This window comes from Manis pentadactyla, chromosome 5 (genome assembly GCF_030020395.1).
Source record: "Manis pentadactyla isolate mManPen7 chromosome 5, mManPen7.hap1, whole genome shotgun sequence".
Taxonomy (NCBI): domain Eukaryota; kingdom Metazoa; phylum Chordata; class Mammalia; order Pholidota; family Manidae; genus Manis; species Manis pentadactyla.
The window spans coordinates 48,969,383-48,989,941 of NC_080023.1; positions in this window are offsets into that span (position 1 = coordinate 48,969,383).

Genomic DNA, 20,559 nt, shown 5'->3' on the forward strand with positions numbered 1-20,559 from the left:
TCAATTCTTTTCATGAAAAATATCTTTTCCCCCAAAGCAGGAAGAATAATGTCTACAATTGGCCTTTGTTGACTCTTCACTGCTTATTGACCTAGAAGCCGTGAGAAGTATGGGTAACCTCGAGAAAGTCTCTCTCTTCAGGTAAGGTTCTTCATAGTCTGCAGGATAGCAGGGGTTATCTCTCCTCGAAAAAAAAAAATGCATCAGTTCCAATAGGCCAATAGATTGAGGAGAATCTGAGCATTTAAAGTCCTCAAGTGCATGCACCCAATGTCTCCATCCCAGGTGCCACCCCCCACTTTTTCCCTGACAGTGCTCCAATTTTAGTCTTGGAGACAACCTGCAACTGCAAATTAAGCCCTTCTTTAATATTGTCACAACCAAATTTTGGTTTAGGTTTTCTGCCCAATCTCAACTCCAGTTTAGGAAATAAAGATCTTTATAAATGCTGGCCTTGAGGCCTCTGGCTTTCTCACCATGCTCCTGAGTTGACAGTTGGCTGACTTAAGTCTGCCATGCCCTTCCTTCAGCATAGTTATGGCACTGAAAGTACACAAACAACTAACTCGTCAGACCTTATCATTAATTTCACCATCATATCTCTCAAATTCTAGAAGTATTGGGTAAGCCAGTGTGTCTCCTGTGTGTTTATCACATCCCAGTAATAGTGATGCTGTAAGAGGGCAGGCAGGACCGATACAATGTCAGCACACCACTTACCAGTAGCATAATCGTCCTTACCATCTGGCCAGCCTAGGGTTCAAGTCACAGCCTATCCTGAGGATTTCATTTTAGGATCAATCTGGTATCAAATCTCTTCTTCTAAATTTCCATAGATTCAGACCCAGAGATAAAAATTCAAGTGCAAGCCTGAAGGGAAATGGATATTAATATACAAAAGAGGAAGTATACAATAGTGTATTATTAAGCCGGTCACTGCAGTGGGTAACTGAAACTTAATCCTACAGAAAACATTTGAGAAATGGTATAAAACTCTCAGCATTATTGCTCATGAGGGTCAAAGGAACTGAACTATGAACATATTAATTTTCATCATTCATATTTTGAAGGTAGCTCACAGAATTGTTGATTCTGTTGCACTTATAGTCTGCTTCATGTGCAGGAAGAGAGAGAGGTCCTGTCCCCTCAAAAAAATAAAATGATTCACAAAGATACAGATATTCATACTTAAAAATTATGTAGAACACAGTGAAACTGCAAGGTCTTAAAGGTTATATGTGGGTTGCTGACAATCTCTGGTATTTCTCTATTTGACATACCATATTTGACCTAGAAAACCCATTACAAATCTAGAAGTTTCTCCCTTTTCTAGATTTTTCTTTTCTCTTCAGTTTTGGTCTGATAATTCCCATACTTACTGATCAGTGCTTTTAAGAAGACAGTTTTATGTTTTAAAATATTTCCATGAATTCTCATAATACAGTAATTGATAAAGAAATTAGCTATAACATGCCCAGAACATATTCAGATTTGGTCAATTGTCACCAAAATGTCTTTTATAATATGCTGGTTAAAATCATCATGCATTCAAGAACCATAGGTTACAGTTGATTATTATGTTTATTCAGTATCCTTTAATCGTAAACATCTTTCTTTCTCTCATTCTTTTTTTTTTTTGCTATGATATCAATATTAACTTTCTTCTTTAACCTCTATATTTTCTCTAAATTAGACATTAGATGTGGGCTTGTTTGAATGTAGGTTAAATGTTTTTGACAAGAAGAGTACATAGATGATGTTGTTTATTTCGTATTTTGTAATGAAGAGGCCTATTAATTTAAATGTCTCAATTCTTAAGCAAAAATGAAATATGTATACTTATGAAAGGTTTTCATATTTAGTAAAAAACAAATATCAACTCATCTCATTGAACAATAGGTATCATTAGCATTTTTAACATATATTTACCAAATTTTCTTTGTAATATCAGTGATTTTCTGCTTAGGAAATTCTGCTCCCTTCATGGATAAATCTTTATTTATACTTCTTTCAAGTATTTTTAATACAAAATTTCTTTGATATATGCTTTAAGTAGTGTTCTCATGTGTTCTTTTTCCAAGTTACCTATTTTTTTCAACACTATTTTAAAGTATGACTCACTTTTTATTTTTCAATGATTAAAATAATTTTAAATTAATCCCCTCATACTCCCAGGCTTTGCCGAATCTCATTACATCTCAATTTTTTAAAAATACAAGAACACTTACTCCTATACACTTATATACTCCTAATTTCAGTTTTCAAGAGATTTCAAGAGTTCCCTGTAGTTTCCAAGAGATTAAGCCACAACTCACTTCAGGTTCCTTTCCCACCTTAACAGTCTTGGGAGAGACAAGGCTTTAACACTAGTCATGTCTGTTCTGAACAGGCCTTGTGTTTGTCACATTTCCCCCAGATACCAGATCATTCATCAGTCTCTTCTTGTTATTTAACCTACCTACCTACAACTATCTTTTAAGTACAGTGAGACCTTTAGCCGACCTATGTTAATATGCACTCTAACATGTTATTTACCCCTTCATTTTTTTTCTTCTTCCACATAAAACAATACAGACAAAAGAAAAACCAAAAACAATTCAGGCTATCTCTTCTTAGTCTAATCAGTGCTATTTTCCTTCAAAGCCTATGACTAATCTCTTGCCAATAGTCTTGTTTCTTTTATTTCTTGTCTTCTTACCATTCTCATTTGACATTTCTCCTACACATGAATGGTTTTAGGTTTTAAATCAGACTTTTATATCTAATATATTCCCATTTTAAATCTCTTGACTTGCAAACAAACAAAAACTTAATCCCGGAATAAAGAATATAAATAGATCATTGCACTGTTTTCCCAATTATCTTCAAATTAATTTCAGTTCATACATGTTTTTGAATGATTTGCATTTAGCCAGTAATGGTCTTTATTTAAATAAGCTTTATAAATAGTTCATTTATTACCATATATTTAAAAAAACTGTTTTATTCATTTAAAAGATATTTGTAATGGAAATTTGTTCTTTTCTAAATTTCAGGGCATTGTAGCTATAATGTTATAGCTGCTGAAGTTATTATGTTAGGTGTGTCTTTGCTCGTTTATCTTTCTCTGAAACAGTTAAAAATGAGATTAGACAAGTGTATTTAGTTAACAATTTCTTAAGCTCTAAGTGAGAAAACCCTGTTTTAATGCAGTATTGCCAGTTGGCATAGTATTCCTTTAGTGACCGACAGCTAAAATTGTATTACACTCTAAAACTTATTACTTTGAAATGTTTCTCAAGACATTTTATGTTAATCCCATTATAATGGGAGTACAATCAAGCAATTGCAATGGTAGTAATTTTCACTGCTTTTATAGAAATTGTAGATAGATTGGACTGAATCCAAAACCTACTCCAAATAAAACAGCTATCAACTCTTAAATTCTTGATAACAATAAAGGCTAAACTATCTTCCATAAAAGGCTAACATAATAAAATTATACATGTTCTCCTTAGAAATTATGGATTTTTAAAACTTTTAAGTTTTTTCTAGGATTTTAATGCCAAAATTTAATTTTAAGAGTGCGGAGATAAAATCCAAATTAGTATGAGTTTTTATACAGATCTAATCCTCACAGAGCTGTAGGCAATCTGTGTTTAAAAAGCCTCCATAGTAAATTTATCCCTGATAAAATGTAGACTAATCTTGTAGATTAAAATTAGAACTAGATCACTTCTATAAAATTGCTTTTAACTATCAATTTTACCTCTATGTAGGTATAATGAATTGAATAATTAATTCTGAAAAATAAGTACAATTAAAATATACTCTAATAAGTATATTTGAAGTTCAAGTCTTTATTGTATGCATTCATTCCTCCAATTAAACAATTATGTGCAGAGGATTTACTATATGCTACTACTGTGCTAGGTCCCAGCGTTATAGTGACATGAAAGACATATATGTTCGTTTTTTGAACACATTATAATCCAAATTGGCTGATAAGCAACAATATTACAATCATAGTAATAATAATAATAATAATAATAATAATAATAAATAATATTTATTAAGTGCTTTCTAATCAGGCTTTGTCCTGTGTTAAGAGTTTCATATACTTTCTCTCTTTCTATCTTTTTGACTTGATGAGAATGGTTAAGATTTTTATTCCCATCTTACAGATAACACACATGAAATTCAACAACATCAAGTTACTTGCCCAGTGTTACATGGCTACTACACAGAAGAGCTAGGATTCAAGTAAGGTTCTAATTGACTCCAAAGCAGATCTTTTAACTATATGATTTATGGAACCATTGAAATGCTGAATATAGACTATAAAAAGTCAACTCTTAACAGAGTCCTAAGATTTAAAAATTATGAAATTTTCAGTTAAATAAGAATAGATATAATTTCAGATACTTTAAAATTAGCAATATTCCTTGAAAATATGAGCTTATGTCTGCAAAGTTTCAGTCATCCTAGAACACATATTTTGATGGTTACTATTAGTAACAATTTCAGGATGTAATGTGTTAACATAAAGGGTCATGTGTCACACAATTCTCTCACTTCTAGAAACCACTGTAAGAAAATAATTTAAAGGAATGGTCAAAAAGTCATATGTGTAAAGACATTTTAACATTTTTAAAAAATTGTACTAAATATCCAATAATATGTGAATTGCTATTAATTTCAGTTGATCTGCCCAGAAAATGGTATCATTTGAGGTATTTTAAGTTGTAAGAAAAAAATATGTATATTTACCATAACATTATACAATAAATACAACTAAACATAGTAAAATTTTTAACATCCAGAATTCCAGTTATTAATAAAGAAATATTTATACACAATGACTACAAATGAGTATAAAAATAAAAACATTTTATTTGTTGGAGCTAAAGGATAATGAGGAAATTTTTCTTTCATTTTTTTTTCAAATAAATATGTCTTAAAATTACTTTTAAAAGCTTACATTTTCAAAGAATGCTTTTCATTTAAAGGCCAGAAGACTGTGTTGATATACTTACTTAAAAATATTATGTATAATTTATATTTTTCAATGTAATAATCTCCAAATATTTTTTCTATGTAAGTATTCCTATAATTATATACACTATTATGTTTATTGCACAATGATATCAAATGTATTCGTAAAGGCAATGATCTCCTGTCTATAAAAGCTACAGTCAAAGAAGATGAAATATTTTGTTTTTCTTTGTCAGATACTTGAAAAGCTCAAATGGCTTGTTATTTTTTTTTCTCTCTGTTTGGACAAAATAACTACTGACTGTAGACAAAAATGTTGACTTATGTAAGAATTGACTGACTAATGTTTCTTCATAGTAAAATGATTCCATACATTTGTGGAAAGATAAAATGAATTCATCAAAACAAAATTCAAGGTAATTTTTGCTCTGTATAGGAAGGTATCTTTGGAATATTTTTGGGCAACAAAGTTGGAAGTTTTGGCAATACCAAAGAGAAGAGAAAACTTGACTAGTAAACAAAACTAAAATCTTTGAGTGTTGCTTTTGATTTGTTTACCAATTAAAAACTTACTTCTTCAGTTTAGCAGTTTGATGGCTAGAATCAGTGACAATCAGTGACATAAACTGTACTCTGAGCTTATTAGATTATCTTGATACATATGTATTGATTGTTTAGAAATAAAGATTCCTGTTAATTTCAACACAACATTTCTTCAAAAGACAAAGTCTTAAAAAATTAAAACTACTTGAAAATAGAAAGAAAAGAAATTAAAACAGTACTTCCTTATTCTAAAGTGATTACCCTAGTTTCCCAAGTTGTGGTTTTCTCCTTGACCCACCCTTCAGGTCTCAACTAATACATTTGGTGCTTTTTTAATTGTGACCTATTTCTTTTTATTGGTGATATCTCTTCTTTCAGTTTCCATTATTGTGTAATTAACATCCCACTTCCAGCTTGTGGTATGCAGCAACAACCATTTATTATGTTCATTGTTTCTGTGTGCCAGGAATTCAGAAACAGTAGTCAGGACCACTTTAATCTGCAAACTCTGATGTCATAGTTAGGAAAACAGAGACTGCCAGTGATTTGATGGCTCGGAGCCAGAATCATCCGAAGAATGGCTTATTCACTTGTCTAGCAGGGAAGACTAGAAGTTTGTGGGCCTGAATTCTTAAACACAGCCTCTCCACGGGGTGTGGTTCTCAGAGATTGCAGCTTTCATGAATTTGGACTCCATATAGGGCAGTTCAAGAATCCAAGCCTGAGCATTCCCAGAAGCAAGGCTGAGGCCACTTAGTCCTTGAAGTGACACAGTGAGGGAACATAGACCACTGATCTGGATGGGAGAAGCTCCACAGTTATTTTAGAAGAACATGTGGAATGGGAGATAACTTAAGGAAAATACACTCTGGCATACTTCGCCTTCTGAATCCACTTGGGAATTTAGAGCTCATTTTCTGAGTTTTACTAACATCTGTGCCTCTGGCAGCCCATGTTGCCGTAGCACTGTACCAGAAGCTGAGGTTTAAAGATAATCAAGATACATCCTCATTCTTATTGATGAGTCAATAAGCAATTATAGTGACTGCCAGTTAAAAGATACAAATCAAGAAGGTTGAATATATAAGAATGGGTTAGGCATAAGGAAGAAGATGTATTATCTAAGGTGGAAGTTGAGACTGGAAGGATAAATGTGAGCCAAATCATGAAGTATCCTGGAAGTTACGGAGACATTCTGAAATTCCTTAGAATCATGCAATGTTTTTTAATCAGAGGAGTAAAGAATTAGATTTGACAGATCAATTGAATTACAATAGAGAATGAATTAGAGATAAGCAAGAACAGAAACAGAAAGATGAAACAATAAACTGGAAATCATGAGAATTTCAGTGATAATAACATTGAGAATTACCTTAAGTGAACTAATTCATATGGAAAGTGTAATTGATTGAACTTAATGATTGATTAAATTCTTAGGAGCTAAAGAAGATTGCCTTAGTTCTTTTGGACTGCTATAACAAAATGCCACAGATTAGGCAGATTTTAAACAACAGAAATTTATTCCTCACCATCCTGGAGGCTGGAAATCTGAGATCAAGGTGCCAGCATGGTCAGGTGAGGCCTCTCTTACAAGTCACAGACTTCTTATTGTATCCTTACATGGAGGAATAAATAGCTCAAGAGCTCTCTGGAACCTTATAAATAAATCCTATTCAGGAGCTTGCCACTCTCACAACTAAAGCACTTACAAAGGCCTTATCTACTAGCACCATCAACTTTGGTGGTTGGGATTTCAACTTGAATTGTGAGAGGACACATTCAGGTCATAGCATAGAGGATCATGACTAGTGTTGTCTCTGGGTTTCTCACTTGGGATACTAGGCTAGTGTTATGCCCTCACTTGAAATGATGAATGAAGGAAGAAGAAAAGACTGGGGTCTGGGGACAGGTGTAGTCAGTTGTGAATATGGTCAAAGTGGACTAAGTGAAAATGTTCAGTGAGGAATTAGACTTACTATATGGATTAAATTCCATTGGTTTATACATGATAGGTAAATAAATGAATGCTGACGATGTCTTCTGAGTGTCAAGGGAGTAAGACTAGCACAAGGTTAAAAACAGAGGATAAAAGAATGACAATGGACAGTTGAGATAATAATTTGGCCAAGAGCCTGAGAAGCGGCAGAGAGGAAGTAAGAGGGAAACAGGAGAATTTCAAAGAATAATAGAGAAAGGAATTTGGAGAGGAAATAGCAACTCTTGTAAGAAAAAGACAAACATGTTCCTTAATTATGTTTAATGGCAAGAATTAAGCATGAAAGGAGCACTCTCAGTGGATGAATTAGCAATGATTTTAGATGTCAGTAGAAAGTGAGGTAGTGGAACAGCAATAGAGGCAATTCTTTCAATATAGACCATAAAATGAGCAAAATAGAACATAGCAAATCTGGTTAGGAAATGGGAAAATCTGAATCAGTGTAAATGTGAACACTAAAGAACAAAAGAGAGAAAGTTGCTAAAAAGACTGGAGAGAGATTAAATAATTAATGAACAATTTCTTTTTCTTATTCTCCTTTACAGAATGTTCCCTGGACACTGGGTCCAGACTGAAATAAGATGTCCTAGAGCCACTGGTTGATGACTGGGGCAATCTGGTAATTATAGTATGTCACTGACAAATGGGCATATCTAGAATCAAAATGAAAATAAGCCAGGGAAATAGTCCAGTTTGCTAACAATTAGAACCCAGAGATTATGAAATTATGAGGCAAAAAGATGAATGCCAAGCATAAGTCAATAGGATGGAAATTAGGAAAAACATAGAAGAAATGGGAGTAAAGAATGTGTGAAGTAGAATCCAGAATGCTTTCCTGAGTTAACTGGATATAGATAACACTATAATATAAGACTATAACTGAAAGATTCAGCCAGCTGTCAAGTCAAAAAAGGTAACATTTGATGGTATGAACTGAACTGTGTTACCCCCAAATTCCTATGTTGGAACTCTAACTCCCAATGCGACTGTGTTTGGAAAGACGGCCTTTAGGAGGAAATAAAGATTAGGTGATGTCCTAAAAATGGGGCCCTCATCAGTTAGAATTAGTGTACTTACATGAAAAGACACCAGAGAGCTTACCCTATCTCTCTCACCTAGGAAAAGCCATGTGAGGACACAGCAAGAAAGTGACTGTCTGTCAGCCAGGAGGGGATCTATCACCAGAAACTGAGACCTCCTAGACCTTTAATCGTCAACTTTCCAGCCTCCAGAACTGTGAGAAAATAAATCTGCTGTGTAAGCCACATACTCTGTGCTATTTTGTTATGGTAGCCTGAGCTGATTCAGACACTGATGGAGATTTTCATGTGTAGAGGAGGGAAAGACAGTCTGCCATGCCATACAAAAAGCCAGCTTCCATAACGCAGAGCCGATGAACAGACTTTTAAAACTGCCACTCACTCCTGTTGTGCACTGTTGGTTTAGCTTGTCTTTCAATTTTATCACTGAAAACTTATTTTTCTCATTATGTTGGTATCTGAATAATTATAATATTTTAGAGGATATCATATTGGTTTGTTAAAGTAGGACATTGGCTTTTCTTTATAGTCATTACTAAAAAATTTTTAAAATCCTAATAGCGTGCAAAAGCATTAAGGAAGATGCAGTTATTAATTAGTTCCTGAGACTTGCTTACCACTAGATTTTGGAGCCAACACTATGTTTCAAGCCAATTGGCAGTATTTTTGATAAGGTGTTCTAATTCATCAGAAAAATAAAGTGATATGAGAGATTTAGAACATTGGATCATGTTCTTATACCTCTTTAATCAATATGAGAAACATATGATAGTTACAATCAGTGTCAGTAATTAATATAGACATCAATCAAATGTTTCAAATATAACAGTGATGCTTATTTTCCACTTCAAGGGCTTTCCTTCATATATGCATACATTTAAAAGTATAACAAGTATTTTCATTTTTTTCAGGTTTTCTTTAATTTTCTCCAGGAATTTTTTATGAAGTTTTCAGTTTCTAGCCCTTTTTTGTTAAATCTTCTGTTTTATTTCTTTACATTCTATCATATATTATGTTAGAAAAAAAGACAGCATCTCCATGACCTCTGATAACCTTCCAGGTAGCCTGAGGGTAAACAAATCCAAAAAACTACTAAAACCTGGTTGTGTAGAGCAGTCTCCTTGGTTCTGAATGCTACAGAATAGAGGAAGTATGTTTGGGTAACGCAGGGCCTGCAGCCTACTCATCAACAATTATATATGGCTAGAAATGATCCAAACACACAGCAGGTTGTTCCAAAGGGGTCAGCTAGCATGGTGGACTGGACAAAAGCTGCTGCAAAGTTCTCTATCCTGAGGAAGAGAATTGTCCTTCCTCTCCTCTAAATGCCAAGCGGAACTCCTACGATGAAGCAGCTGATATGTTGTGTACACAAACCATGCTGGCTTGGCTTTATGATGATTAGATATTCATCCATTTAATATGCCTCTTCCCCAGGTCATGGCAGATGTGTGATTAACCAACCCTTTTGCATGATCAGCCCATGTAAACAAGCTGCTGCAAAATCAAGCAATGATCAGGGGAGTCACATTACATTGGGTGTGTCAGCTTCCTCTTAAGGGTCTTACAGATGCTAGGATAATTAGAAGGATAATCAACGTACTTGTCCCAGCAAGATGGAAATCTTAACGCAGTTGTTAGGAAATGGGATGAATCAAGCAGTCACAGCTGGAGGCAAAGCCAAGTCCTAATGCAGCACACTCAGACGTGCTGTGGACCTATGGGAGCCCCTGCTGTGCCCCCAATGCCGAAATGCCCAAAGTACCTCCCTCCATTCACTATAGTTCAGAGGAATTTAAAAAGTCTGAAGAAAAAAAGGATGATAAGAAACTTGACCTCAAATGTTCAGATTGATGGTCTGGCAAATTAATGAAAATGAGGACTGAAGAAGGTTCCAAGGTCTCCAAAGGCCATATGGACATGTAGGTGTAAGGTGGCCAGGGATGGAAAGAACCTTCTGGGGCTCACTGATCAGAGTACAGTGCACTGTGATTCCAAAGCCTTTGGGCTGCGGTGGGAGCTGGTGTCTGCCCTGGTTTGGTCTGAAATTGGAAATGATACGGGGTTGCAATGGTTGATAAGATTAAGGTAAAAGTTCAGAAGAAAATTGGAATTTTTGAATAAATTTTATGTGAAGGGGTTGCATTGTCTTTACAAAATCTATTATTGGGATGATATTATGTCTGACTGATAAATGCTTCTCATATCTAGTATGTAAAACAGAAGGCAGGTAAGTTTACCTTTTTTCAGTATTAATTGGACATACTAAATGACAACCTAGAGATTTGCCAGAGCCCCTACAGGCCTTTAATTTGAAACAATATCAGATACCTGATGACAGAAAGAAATTACTACTTTAACTAAGGACATGTTGGGTGTTGAATGATTGGTACCAACAGATTCACTATACAATAGCCCTATGTGCTCTGTGCAAAAAGGCAGATGGCTTATGGAAACTAACAGTATAATGTTGAGGTTTGAATGAAGTAGTAACATCTGTAGTACCAGCAGAAACTTATTTGGTTTCATCACGGGGTGGGGGGGTAAGACAAAGGGTGAAGCTAAAGGAGACTAGTAATCAACAATTTATCTAACAAATATTTTTCCTTCATCTGGTGGCAAAGTTTGGGCAGGATTCCAATTTACATTTGCTAGCTTGCCATGGAGCTATTTGAATTCACGAGTTTAATGTCATAATATGGTTCGGAGGGATTTGCACTTCATGCAGGTTCTCTGGGTGATAATATACTACATTGATGACATCATGATAATACCAAAAACTGAAGAACAAGCTAGGACTGAAAAAGTCTATAAATATACTAAAACCATTTTAATTTTTACTTAGTATGGGTGAATTGTGTGGTCATAAATTATATTTCAATAAAGCCATTTTATAAACAAAAGCAATACACTGGTGCATTAGAACTGACTGAGGACACTTTTAAACATTCTAATTTGTATATTTAAAAAAATGTGTTGGTTAATATTTGTATTGGCTAAAGTATGTTAATGAATTGTGTTTCCTGAAAAAAAAAAGTTAGGAAAAGGATGACATGACCATGTATTAAGAACTGGATAAAATGATCGATAGTAAGAATAATTTATCATCCAAATAAGGAAAGTTTTGAATGTATGGATGCGCAATTATGTAATTATGCTGGAACAATAAGTATAAATTGGGACTTACTCAGGTAAACCAAGATGTATGACAAGCCTTCTTTACTCAGTATTAATGAGTGTGAACTTCCCACTAAATTCAATGAACATTCTTGAACTAAAATAAGGGAACATAAATGACTTGATTTATACTTTATGGGCACTGAAATTATGAGAAATGTGGTATAAAGAATGGATAGATCTGAGCAGTTGGTAAGACTGGACGATAGAGACCAGTTAGGAGGATGTTAGAGTCATTCAGGCAAAAGAGGAAATCGCCTGCAATAAAATGGTCTAGTGGAAATGGATAAGAGTGGAAGGACTGAAAAGATACCTGTGTTATATAATAGCTGCTGATTAATGGATAAGAAGTACTAAGAGAAAGAAAAATTTTGACAACAAAGTGAAGAGAATGACCAGCTGATGGAGAAGTGAATGGGGGAAATCCCAAACAGAGAACGTACACATCAAAGGAGCTATTTTACAATTAAGTTACAGTTATTACAGTTGTTCTTGAGCAGAAGTTGGATTTGTCATCGAGACTGTAAGAAATGTTGGGAGTTTCAGTATGATGATGTTTGACAACTGAGAGGAATGGATGAGATCATCTCCTGTAAGACAAGGGTAGGTAAAGGTGAGAGGAGAATATAGAGGTTTGAAGCTGTACTGGAGATGACTGGTGAGAGATGACTAGAAATAAAAGAAGCATAGAGATTTAGCACTTTTTGATAAAGATCTAGTACTGATGAAGACCAAAAACTTGTACCAGCAGCATATTTGTGGTTACATGGATTTTTTTCAGCAGCGCTGAGCAGTTCAAATGTGGGGGAGAAGAAAATCAGGAACAAAATGTAATATTTGATGCAATGCAGTGACAACAGCAGTGCAGCTGAGGTTGAGATCACAGATTCTGCCGCCTGTGTTAGATGGGGAGTCACAGAGGAGAACTGGGGTGAGAGATATACGTCCAAAAGGCTAGTGGCTCAAAAGAGTCAAAACGTATATTAAGTGAGAAGATTTCAAATGCAAAAAGATTGTAGTTGAGTATGGGATTATTGATTTTAATATCTGTGAGGCTTATCAGTCATGGGTACTAAATTACAATTGAGGTTTTGGAATTGGTTGCCAGGAGCAGAGTTTTGGCAATAGGGATAACATTTTATTTTGCTAAGACTTCCATAGCAAAGTACCACAACTTTGGTTAAGTAGCAAACTTAAACCACAGAAACTTGCTGTCTCACAGTTCTGGATGCTAGAAGCTGGAAATACAGGTGCTGGCAAGGCTGGTTCTTCTGCAGGCTGCGGGGGAAAAGTCTGCTCCAGTGCTCTGTCCTTGGCTGTTAGCTGGGTGTCTTCTCATATCCTCTTCCTTCTACGCCTGTTTGTCTCTTTGTCCAAGTTTCTGCTTTTTATATGGACACCAGCCGCATTGGTTAGGGCCCATCCTCAGAACCTCTTTTTAACTTAAATACTTCTATTAGAAACATTATATCCATACAAGGTCACATTCGGAGGCACTGGGATAAGGACTCCAATATATATTTATTCAGGGGTCACCATTCAGTTCATAGCTTGCAGGACATGGAGGGTTAATGAATTAGGAGGAAAGATGATTTCAGGTGTCTTCACAGAGTTGACATCACCTAATACACATGAAGTTCTCAGGATGGAGAAGAGGCAATTCTTCAGCAAGTGAGAGGTAGCTTCTAGGGTAGTGAGGTTGAAACAGAAATGGGTAATATTCCTAAATAATGATGCTCACGAATCTGAAAAGGTTTCCACTCTCTAAGGATGGGTAAATGGTTTTTGAACGTAGGTTGGAGAGGGAGGAGGATGCTGACATGACTTCCAACTCTGTAGAAACTGGGGTCGAGGAGGGCAAAGGAAAAAGCCTGAGTGCTGAGAAGGCTGCCAAGACAGTGGCGTCGGGAATGACCAGTTTCCATTCTGACAGGAGGTATAGAATAATTCTGTGAAAGACTTAAAGGTGAATTTTTTAAGTGTAGAATGTAGGTTCCGGGTTGCAGAGTAGAGCATTTAGGAAGGAAGGAAAGGGAGAGAAGTTGGGTCCAAGAAGCAGAGCGCTAACATGGAGGTGGAAGGAAGGGATTACATTGTCATGAGTGACCATGAATGGGAAAAAAAGGAGACAAGAAGGGTTTCCAGAATTTTCCAAAATTCCCATTTTGGATTCAATGGGCTTCCTGGCACTCTGGGTTTTGGAAAAAGCAGCAGCCTGTGAAGTAGGGTTAGTGGATTTAAGATCAAAAGCTTCCAATGAAAAAGCTGGACTTAATTTTGCTGCCAAAATATTTCAATCCCTAAGGATAATAAGTGGTAGAATTAATTAACTATATTTCCTCTATTCAGAGTCATAATTAATTGAAAAAGTTCCAATGAGATAAGAGGTATTTAGAAAGGTGGGGGGACAATAGAGGGTTGGTGAAGACTCCACAATATTAAGGAACATGTGAGAAAATATTTATTATAATTGATAAAATATAGATATTTTAAGCGCCCTAATCCTATACTTTTATAAACAGCCACTGAATCACGTTGGAAGAGATAGAAAAGGTGACCTTTCCAGAATGACCTGGCTGAAGCAGAGGGAGTCTGTGTACTAAGGTCCTCTTTTCAAAGAGAACTCTTTTATCCTTTGTTTTTATTACTCTTTTTTTCCCCCCTGTTGGAAATACTGAAGTATGACTTTATTCATGCAAAGAAAAAGGAAGCCTTGAAAGTCATTTGCATGAAAATATCTTGAAAAACTCAATCTTTAAATATTATTTTAATGGATAAATTAAATATTTACATATTCATAATTATGATAATACATAACTTTGGAGAAATATATTAATCTGGACTTGCACAAATGTTATTCTAGGTGTAACTCAAAATGTCTGAAAAACATGAGATTATTTATTCTAATGTCTGTGTTCAAATTTTAAAATGTTTCCAATACATTTTTACCAGAACTTGCAAATAAATGAATCCTTATTATTGCAAAACAAAACTAAAATACTTTAAATTGCAGAGGTTCATAGAGCAAAATATATAAAAAAGACAAATGCAAAATAGCACTTTCAACACTGCCCTCTAAAGAGAGAAAGGCCAGTGTTTCCGAAATAAATTTCTAAATTTAAAACATATTTTCTGTATTCAGAATTTTGCATAAGATCAGAATGAAAGAAAAATCTCAAGAGAATAAAGCATGAAGTAAAATATGGACATTTGAGCAATTATCAGAGGAGACAAAAGGCCTTGAACCTCAGAACACTTTCTCAAAAGTAATTTTTCAGCTGTTAGATATCAAAAGAGGCCAGGCTTACTCTATGTAAAGCAAGACCTCAGATTCGTCCTTTAAAAACTATTCCAATATGGAAATAATTCTTTATATTTTATAGCTTTATGAAGTCTTTCATCTAAGAATCTCCAAAAGGAAATGAAGTAAGTGCAATGATTGAGTTTTTGGAATATTAATAACTTTAGGAAAAATGGAAGCAATTAAAAAGAAATAGAAGTCTACTATAATGAAAGTCACTTCTTAATGTTATACATAAGGTTAGCTGAATAGTTACAAAAAAGTGATAGCTGATCGCTATTGTTTCTGAGTCTCTTTCTAAGCAGTATAATTATGATACATGAGCAAGGTAGAGATGTCTCAGAAGGAAACATATATTTCATTCTAGCAGGAAGCTGGCCCTTTTATACCTATCAGAACACTTGTATTCTTGAAGTATTTCTATATTAAAACATACAGCAACCACATTCAGGAGTGTTTACAATCAAGGCCTCCAACAAAGGAAAAATATTTAAACCTTAAAATGTTGCACTGTTTTTTACAGTCAAGGCCACTTTTAAGTGGTAATATATTGGACTGTAGATATGATTTACAGGCGTCTAAACGTCTCATCTGCTCCGAATGATAGCCCTATATTTAAAAACAGTGTCTTAGGTGGCCACCTTTATTGAACCCCCCTTTTGTTGAGTGGGACCTCATTACCATATAGAGTCCTTATGCAAATTGAAAAACAAGAAGCACTGTTAAGTGTATTAATACAAAACAGCCCTTCTTCTGGGCTGACTCAGCTTTAAAACACAGTGATGGGTTTGAGAAGCACAGAAAGCTAGATTTTTAGCTCTCTACTCTCCTGACCAGATGCCTCTGTCCACGGCAAGTGCACAGCAGAACCCACAGCACTCCAATCACCTGACAGTTAACAAGTCATTATCTAATTATTTTATCACTATAAATTTGACTCCTGTCAATTTTCTTAATTGATTCAGAGGTACAGAGGTAAATAACACGTATTCTTACTTATTCCTCACTCTCCAGTATAATTTCTGAACAGTAACCACTGGGATTGCTTTTCTCTAATAAAAAACTTTTTCATTTTTCAATTGTTCTGAATTTTAGGAGGTATTTGGATATTGGTAATATCACAGTGTTAATGTAGTTTTTGTATTTTCAATATCTATTTGTGAAACATATTTAGGGTTTGTTACTCTAAAACAAGTATGAAATTATTTGTGTATCTTATAGTAACTTAGAAGAATTCAAGTCTACAGCTTTCACTACAATTAAATGCAATGGAAGGAAGACTAGTGTATTAAATATGAAAAATAAAAACATTAGAGATAAAGAAATAACCCCGAATGGCCTCCCCCATTTTAGAATCTTGCCAAAAAATTCCTACTTAAATGGCTTGTCGATAAACACCTCAAGCTGAAAAGCCAGTTTATTTTTAAAGGAAGAGTTATTAATTATAATATAATTAAAATGGAATGTCCAGTGTTATTAGAATCTCCAGATGCTGTCCGTTTTCAAAAGAGAACATAAGCAGTGGTGTAAATTCAGAAGATCTATACCAAAGAAAAGAATTGTATAGATTTATGCTCTGTCCAAACAAAATAAAGGAAAAGAAAATGAACTTTGAAAAAGAGAGTCGGCCCAGACCACATCTGGCTTTAATGATGAGAAAGAAACTCATTAAATGAATTATCAAGTCTTGCATGCTTATTAAAAATTTACATAATTTTAAGTTTGATCATCTAAATACTGCTATAAATAATCAAGGGGAAAATAAATAAAGCTTCCGCAGATAAATGAAGGAAAATGTGTTTGTGCCACCTGAAAAAATTACACATTAAGGCTTCTTACCCAGAGAATGGCACATATTTCTACATTTCAAATGAATCAAGGAACATAGAAGGATCAATTTAAAATCAAGCTTGAAGAAAAATGAATTACTAGGTATTTAAACACCTAACTATTTTCATAGGCTGAGGATCTGTGATTCTTCTGGTGTTCCAGACAAATAATACTTGACCTGAATTCAAAATGAGTATATCTAATCCAGTATAACCTTTGGGACTCAATAAAATCTCCATATAACACTTCTAAAGAATTTACTAAAAGAAGTCCTTTATTTTCTACCCCACTGTTAAAAATGTTCCATACACGTGCATATATATGTCTATACAATTATCATCTGTTTAACTATTTTTTATAATTGTATAGTTATATTACATATATATTATTTCTATGTCCTTTTACAATGGAAGAATAAAGCTCCATGTTATTAAACACTGGTTAAGGAAAACAAATAAATTCTGCTCAGTGTGGAACATTCATGAACTAATCAAAAACTATTTAATGAAAATTGGGAAACAAAGAATAATCTGAGTAAGTGAAACTTAGTAATGATTGTTGGTTCACTAACTCCTCGGGAACTTCCAGGGTCTAATCTTAAATTTGCCCCCATAACTGAATGGCAGGCTGAGACCTAAGAAAAAGGCAGGCCAGGCCACTCCAGATTGGTAGGTGGCTGGTTTAATAAGTAAGGGAACTTACATTTGAGGCTTGTCTTCAGTGGTTACAAGATGCATAGCTCCCCACACTTGTCTGCCAATTCTTAAGAGTTTGTATAGCATCCTCGACTAATTTCAGTCACATAGACAGTCCAGATGGTCTGAGCACCACATCATGTATCAAGGTTATGTCCTGGGGGCAGCCTCTGGGATCAGGAAGAGCAAACAGGACCTACATTCCAAGGGGAGGGGATAGGATGAAAAGCCTACAATTGCCTGGCTCTAGCTCATAGGTCAACTGGATCATGTCTTTTCCATCACCTTCCCCAACAATGATTTTTAAAAATGAAAATAACACAAATCAAGAACATTTCAACATAAAAGTAAAACTAGAAGCTCTATGTTTGAAAAAAAATTAAATGATTACAACTCAAGTAATGCAAGAAAATATTATTTAGAATACAAAATTCAGGGTAAAAATGTTGTTAATAGACGGTAATTGACATAACTATGTGCCATGACACGACAGAGTTTTAGAAAAAATGTCTCATTTCAAAGGCTTAGTTTCTTTGTCTACAAATGATGCATGTATTTGGACGTTGTGAGGATGAATGACATTACGTATCTAACTTACAGTAAGATCTCAAAAATGAAGGGAAAATGGTAAACTAGAAGGAACTATAAACTTGATTCCTTTTCCAATTGGTAGAAAGAAATTTCTATCAAAGAGAAACATACACAGTAAATTCTAAGTGGCTTTTAATGATATTTACCAAATGGTATTTTAGGTATGTCTCAATGATAAATCTAAATAAGAGTTTATATTCCATGACTCTTATCTCTAGCAGTAGGCATTTAAGAGGATATAATATTTAGATATATCCAGAATAGTAAGGTAATCCTCTGATACTTTCCTATTTATTAAATGCTAATTTAGCGTTTTACAACATTTTCATTATATGGTTCAATGAAATATGAACATTAATTTAACATAAGATGGTCACCTTATAATAGAGCATACATTTATTTTAAAACCAGCTTCTCATCATATATTATGATGGTCTTATGTATTACACTTTCAAGTATTGTATTTTAAATATTTCATGATGAATTCACCCTCCTGAACTACACTGAAGGATAACACTGACATAGAGTATATCTGAATTTAAACTGAAACTGGATATAAAAGCTAAATATTTGCAAATGGAGTTCTAAATCTTCAGATTCAGTTAACTGTTCATTTGATAACAATATTCTTCTGACCTTTTTAAAAATATAGTTAGCATTGTTGCAGAGAAAATTATACCTAAGAGATGATACGCCTTAAAGCATAAGAACATTCCAAAAGAAGTGGGTATATCTAGAAAAAACTATGCTTGAAACACTTCCATTTATTTCAAGGTTTTTAAATGAAAGCATTGAAACATATTCCCCCTAAGGCTTTAAACAGCATAGCTGGGATCATTTCAATTCCCATAAGGTCTATTTCTTGAATGGCTTTTACATGTAAGCAGAACAACCTTCTGCAATTGACTTCAAATATGCTTGGTATGCCTCATGGGCACAAAGATGAGAAAGAAATGCTACAGCCCTTGAATACTGGAGACAAGCCCTCATGTATTTAAATTTATTTTTAAAGACTATGTCTACAAAGAACAGCATGAATTGATAATTTGGCAATGGTCTAGTCAATGTAATAAAAAACAAAGCCAAAATTCAGCATAAAATGCCAGCTCAGAAGTTGTGTGTGAAAATTGCCAAGTTGCTCCTTGACCTTGTGATATGTAGATCAGATTATAGACTGAAGCATTTAAAAATTTATTTTTCTTGGGTTCTTCTTAGAAAAAGATGGATATTTTGGAGATTTACTTTTCCCTATTCTCCCATTATTTAAGCTTAAAAGCCTTCACATTATGTAAAAAACAAACATAGACTTTCAAACATGGAGAGAAAAAGGCAGACTAGAAAGGAACCTGGAGACCCTGCAAAAATGACAGTGCTTTGTTCCCTCAGTTTTCCTTTGGCTTCATGTATCTCAGAGTTGGAGCTGATGGTGCCAGTCCCCAGAAATGCCAATGGGCACAAACAATAAAGCCCCAGCAAAAGTTTTCTCTATCTAAGGGAATAGGAAGTGGGCAGCCTAGAAAGACAGAAAACTTTCCATTAATTACTGCTTTCTTATAGCCAAACACCACAGAATTTTAAAAGATCTGTGTGACTCACTCATCCATATTATCAAAGGACAAGTGGGGAGCCTAGATTTCAACCACTGCCAGTTTATAACAAGGCACCTTTGAAAGTTTGTTTTATTTAGTAACTTGACTGAGCCATGTGGTATCCAGACATTTGGCCAAACATTTTTCTGGGTGTGTCTGGTCTGTGAGGGTTTTTCTGGATGCTCTTAACATTTGAAATGGTAGACTATAAGCAGCTTGCCTTCCCTAAATTCTGATGGGCCTCATCCAATCAGTCGAAAGCCTTAATAGAGCAAAAGACTATCCTCAGAGTAAGAGAGAACAACTTCTGCCTGATTGCCTCTGAGCTGGGTACATCAGTTATTTTCCTGCCTTTGGATTCAAACTGAAACAGCTCATCCTGGGTCATAAGTCATCTGCCTTTGAACAGGAACTCCACCATCAACTCTTGGTTCTTAAGCCCTCAGACTCACACTGGAACCTCACTGGTTCTCCTTTGTCTCCACTCACTTAGTATAAATCTTGGGACCCTTCAACCTACATAATTATGTGAGCTAATACCTTTAAACGATAAAATAGAAATATATAAGATAAACAAATAAATTTATATAAATATAAACATTTATATATATATATATATATATATTTATGCAAATACATATATACACACACACATATGTATTTATATACACATAGCAGGTTATATTTCTCTGGAAAATCTCAACTAAAGAGCACCCCAAACCCCTTTTCTCTGCAGCAAAATGGTGTCAGAAAAAGGCAATAAGGGAGTCAGGACTTTTATTCCGACAAGGCAGTAATAAGCCCCTTTCTTTGGTAACAGCGA